Raw genomic sequence first — 6,000 nt, forward strand, 5'->3', positions numbered from 1 at the left:
TGTGGACACAGAAGGGAGCAGGATTGTAGCCAGAAGTGTTGCCACGAAAACATTATGGGAACTAGGGAAATCTGGGCACCTCAGAAGAGGCGATCCTGACTTGATACTGATGATACTTACCATGATGAGACCCATATGATAATGACATAGAGACCGTGATACTGAAAATACTGTCTGCTAACCACACACTCAACAGACATAAGCTCTAACATATTAGCATTCTCAGTGTTCGGCTGCGAATGTGGTGCTGCTGTCTATATTATTGACTATGGTGCTGACTATGTTACTGATTATGGTGGCTATATTAATGACTATGGGGCTGACTAAGTTACTGAATATGGTGCTGGCTATGTTGCTAGCTATATTAATGACTATATAGTGCTGACTATATCAGCAGACTATATCTACAGTTAACTAGAAAATATTGTTCCTTCGAAACAATTGTGGGCTCGCTTCAAGCCAAAAAACAGTGGCTATAAAAGTACAAAATGTCAAGATCGCAGCCAGTGCTCTCTTTGATGTTACGGACGCAATTGGACGCTGCATGCATGATTTGAGGCATTTTGTTCCAAAAATGTGTTATGCAAAAGTTGACCCGCTGGTGGCGCTATAACAGGTCAATGTGAGAAGGGTGGCATATGTTCCTTGACTTAGTGGGAATGTGCTTGCAAGATTTCACGCACATCGCAGGCTGTGTTCATGATTTGAGGTGTTTTTGGCCACTTTATCGCTGCTTGCAGCTATATTTATTATTATTATTTTATTATTTTTTGTGTGCACTTCATCTGCATGTTAGATAAAGGTCCTTAGATTGTGTGTAGAATGTTTCATGCAAATTGCAAAAAGATCCCAGAACAAAAACGGTTTTATGCATTTCACAAACTGCTCAAAATGATATAGCGCCCCCCTTTAGCCAATTGGGGTAAGATTGGTTTTAATGATATTTGGACTAACCCTCTACAGTATTTCATCATGAAAATGTGACTTTGCATGTATGTTTTAGAGGCAGAATAATAATTTGCATAAAACTGCAATATTCATTGAATTATTAAAAAGCATGTTTCAATTTAAAGTGCAAAATTGAAACAAAATTCCAGAATAAAAGCGGGTTTAAGCGTTTTACAAACTGCTCAAAATGGCGGAAAATCTAAGGGCGGAGCTTACTTAACAAAGACACAGATGTCTTCCGCTTGAGTCAAAGCACGCGTGTAAGCAAGTTGCATGTCTTCAAACGAAACGAGTCATGACTTATGCCCGTTTGAAGTTTGAATTTTCAAACGCTTCGTATAGCGCCCCCCTTTGGCCGATTGGAATAAAATTGGTTTCAGTGATACTTTGACTAACCCTCTACATCTTTGCCAAATGCCATGAACGTGTAACTTTGCATGTATGATTTAGAGGCAGAGGAATAATTTGCATAAAACCGCAATATTCATTGAATTATTACAAAATATTGTTTCTCTTTAAAAGAAATCCGACCAGACAGTTTGACCGTATTGGTCCAAAGTTAATGTGAAAAAAGTTTTGTGCGCGCAACGCAAAAATCCCAGGAGGAGATAGATTTTTACTGTTTTTCATATAATTCAAAATTCTGGGGGATCTAAAGGTCAGAGGTTAAAAGTCAGAGCGTAAAAGTTGTTCGGCATGAGGAGACGCATACACGTGTATACAGGTTTCATGGCTGTACCTCAAACAGAGCATGAGCTCTACCTGTTCAAAGTTCGCACTTTCGAAGGCTTCCTACAGCGCCACCATTTGGCCGATTGCTGTAAAAAGTAATAGCACACGTCGCCACAGTAAGCTGAAGACATTGATGTCTTTATTTTCATTTTCTGTCTAAGTATGTAGGAGTAGTAAGATACCGAAGTTTTTGAGGAGAGTTACAAGTGTGCCTGCAGCTCGCTAAATGTGCAACCTTGTGTAGCGGTTTGGACTGTGAGACCATCCACCAAGTTGTCTGTGTTTCGTTTTGAGAGGGTCTGTCCCCCTGAAAAACGCATTCTGGCACGAAGCGGTTACGTTTTGCGCGTTTGTGACGCCCCCTACGGGTCGAAGTGGAAATCAACCAGCCGTTCAGTATGCCCACTTGAGGCCATTTTGGGGTATTGATTTCCACAGTGCTGAAGGAATAATTAGTTACTGCTAATATAATAATATATAATAAATACATAGTAATGCTGGTAAATAACTATAAGGCAAATATATAAATGAATTCATGATTGAATTAATTAATTAAAGTTAAAACATTAACATTTAGAAAATATAAATATAATATAAATAATAAGTTGATCGGATCGGTGATTGATCGGTATCGGGTGATCAAACTTTTGTGATCGGTGCTCGGTGATCGGTTCCAAAAAACCTGATCGAACCATCCCTAGTTTTGATGTATATATTGCGGGGGTGGTGTAAATGGTGCGGCACTACCATTGATTCCCTATATTGATTCCCACTCCCATTGATTCCCTATTGATTTCCGCTCCCATTGATTCCCTACTGATTCCCACTCCCATTGATTCCCTATTGATTCCCATTCCCATTGATTCCCTATTAATTCCCGCTCCCATTGATTCCCTACTGATTCCCACTTCCATTGATTCCCTATCCTATTGATTCCATCAATTTTCAATGGCAGTGGAAAAGTTACCCTAGTAATAAATAAAGTTTCCCCACGACTATAATGTAACAAGACACAAGTTGGCACCTCCACAGAGTGCCAACCTGCTTTCCCATGTGATAGGGTGAAAGAGGGTATTATTATTTTTCCATTTTTATTTCTACTTTCATAAATGCATTTCGTTGTATTATACTGTTGCATGTATTAATGTTCCTCTTTCCCCTAATCCTGTTGTTTTATGAACTAGTCGGCGACCTGGCCAACTCGGAACAACGTAAATAGGGAATGAATGCCCCGCCCTTTAATGCAAACCCCATTATACCTGTTGTCATAGGACCCGTTTTGACCATCTGTTTGCCTGTGTCCATTTATGCCCATATATGGAGATATCTGTTATCTGTCTGTCTGTCAGCGTCCATTTTATGTCCATATATGGAGATCACTGCAGATATAGTTCTGGGTCCATTTTATGCCCATATATGCCCATATATGGAGATATCTGTCTATTTGCGTCCATTTCACGCCCATATATGGAGATCTCTGAATCTGTCTGTCTGTGTCCCTTTATGCCCGTATATGGAGATCTTTGTGATTCTGCGTAAATTTTATGCCCATATATGCCATTTGCGTCCATTTTATGCCCATTTATGGAGATCTCTGTATCCGTCTGTCTGTGTGTCTGTCTGTGTCCCTTTATGCCGTATGAGATCTCTGAATCTGTCTGTCTGTGTCCCTTTATCCATTTTATGCCCATATATGGGGGCATTCATTTTATGCCCATATATGGAGAACGCGCGTGCCCGTGGGACGAACGGTTCTCATATGGGGGCATTCATTTTATGCCCATATATGGAGAACGCGCGTGCCCGTGGGACGAACGGTTCTCGAGATACGCGGATTACCTACATACATACACACTCACAGAGATTTTTTGTTGACTCATGTGGCGTACGTCTGCCCATATATGCCCATATATGGAGATATCTGTCTATTTGCGTCCATTTCACGCCCATATATGGAGATCTCTGAATCTGTCTGTCTGTGTCCCTTTATCCATTTTATGCCCATATATGGGGGCATTCATTTTATGCCCATATATGGAGAACGCGCGTGCCCGTGGGACGGAACGCGCGTGCCCGTGGGACGAACGGTTCTCGGAGATCTCTGAATCTGTCTGTCTGTGTCCCTTTATCCATTTTATGCCCATATATGGGGGCATTCATTTTATGCCCATATATGGAGAACGCGCGTGCCCGTGGGACGGAACGCGCGTGCCCGTGGGACGAACGGTTCTCATATGGGGGCATTCATTTTATGCCCATATGGAGAACGCGCGTGCCCGTGGGACGAACGGTTCTCGAGATACGTGGATTACCTACATACATACACACTCACAGAGATTTTTTGTTGACTCATGTGGCGTACGTGATGTCAGAGCCTTTTATGAAGTGATGTCACAATGAGTCAGAGCTTTCGCCGATTTCCTCAGAAACAGCCTGATGTCAACAATCAACCCCGCATAAGGAGATTCCGAACGTTTCGCGCCGGTTTGGGAAAACCGCGCGTCGGGTCGGGTCGAGACCCGGCACTGCACTCCGTGCCGTGGCCATATATGGGGGCATTCATTTTATGCCCATATATGGAGAACGCGCGTGCCCGTGGGACGGAACGCGCGTGCCCGTGGGACGAACGGTTCTCGGAGATCTCTGAATCTGTCTGTCTGTGTCCCTTTATCCATTTTATGCCCATATATGGGGGCATTCATTTTATGCCCATATATGGAGAACGCGCGTGCCCGTGGGACGGAACGCGCGTGCCCGTGGGACGAACGGTTCTCGGGGGCATTCATTTTATGCCCATATATGGAGAACGCGCGTGCCCGTGGGACGAACGGTTCTCATATGGGGGCATTCATTTTATGCCCATATATGGAGAACGCGCGTGCCCGTGGGACGAACGGTTCTCGAGATACGCGGATTACCTACATACATACACACTCACAGAGATTTTTTGTTGACTCATGTGGCGTACGTCTGCCCATATATGCCCATATATGGAGATATCTGTCTATTTGCGTCCATTTCACGCCCATATATGGAGATCTCTGAATCTGTCTGTCTGTGTCCCTTTATCCATTTTATGCCCATATATGGGGGCATTCATTTTATGCCCATATATGGAGAACGCGCGTGCCCGTGGGACGGAACGCGCGTGCCCGTGGGACGAACGGTTCTCGGAGATCTCTGAATCTGTCTGTCTGTGTCCCTTTATCCATTTTATGCCCATATATGGGGGCATTCATTTTATGCCCATATATGGAGAACGCGCGTGCCCGTGGGACGGAACGCGCGTGCCCGTGGGACGAACGGTTCTCATATGGGGGCATTCATTTTATGCCCATATGGAGAACGCGCGTGCCCGTGGGACGAACGGTTCTCGAGATACGTGGATTACCTACATACATACACACTCACAGAGATTTTTTGTTGACTCATGTGGCGTACGTGATGTCAGAGCCTTTTATGAAGTGATGTCACAATGAGTCAGAGCTTTCGCCGATTTCCTCAGAAACAGCCTGATGTCAACAATCAACCCCGCATAAGGAAATTCCGAACGTTTCGCGCCGGTTTGGGAAAACCGCGCGTCGGGTCGGGTCGAGACCCGGCACTGCACTCCGTGCCGCGGCGGGGAACGCGCGTGCCGAATCTGAAGCCGGTGGGACGAACGGTTCTCGAGATACGCGGATTACAAACACACACACACACACGCAGAGACTTCTCGCATTTATAGATAGATGACAACTGCATATGCTCCAGAGACTCTTAAGTGAATGAAGTGAGTGAGGACACTTGATAGGGTAACTAGCAGAGAGGACTCGACCAATGCAGTGTGGGGTGATGTCACCGCTGGCCAACCGAGAAGCGGCTGGGCGGAGCCACTGGGTATATGAATGAACAAGCGGGCTCAGTTGGGAGAGAGACACCGGGCAGAGAGGGTGCTTGGGAAGCAGCAGCAGCAGGGGTGGGGACCCAGTAACGAGCCTAGACAAACTTGAAGTAAATAACGAACTGTGAGTGATCTGTTTATTAGTGTTAAGAGAACCAGCAACGGAGAGACGGGCCTTCACCTACCAAGTCCAGCATCCTGGGGAGACGAGTTTCTGGACCGGAGGAGTCGAGTCTGGCCTGGCTGTGTGTGGAGAGGCGATCACAGTGTGACGTGTCGTATCAACGCAGGGGCAAGCAGTACGCTTGCCTTTGTGTGTGAGTATTGTCCTGAGTCACACTGTCCTTCTATATCGCTGTCCTTGTGGAGTAGTACTTCTTTATTCTTCTTTATTAGGATCCCCATTAGCTTCCACAAGTGGTCGCTAGTCTTCCTGG

The sequence above is a fragment of the Nannobrachium achirus genome (genome assembly GCF_963921795.1).
Source record: "Nannobrachium achirus genome assembly, chromosome: 3".
In the NCBI taxonomy this organism is placed as follows: domain Eukaryota; kingdom Metazoa; phylum Chordata; class Actinopteri; order Myctophiformes; family Myctophidae; genus Nannobrachium; species Nannobrachium achirus.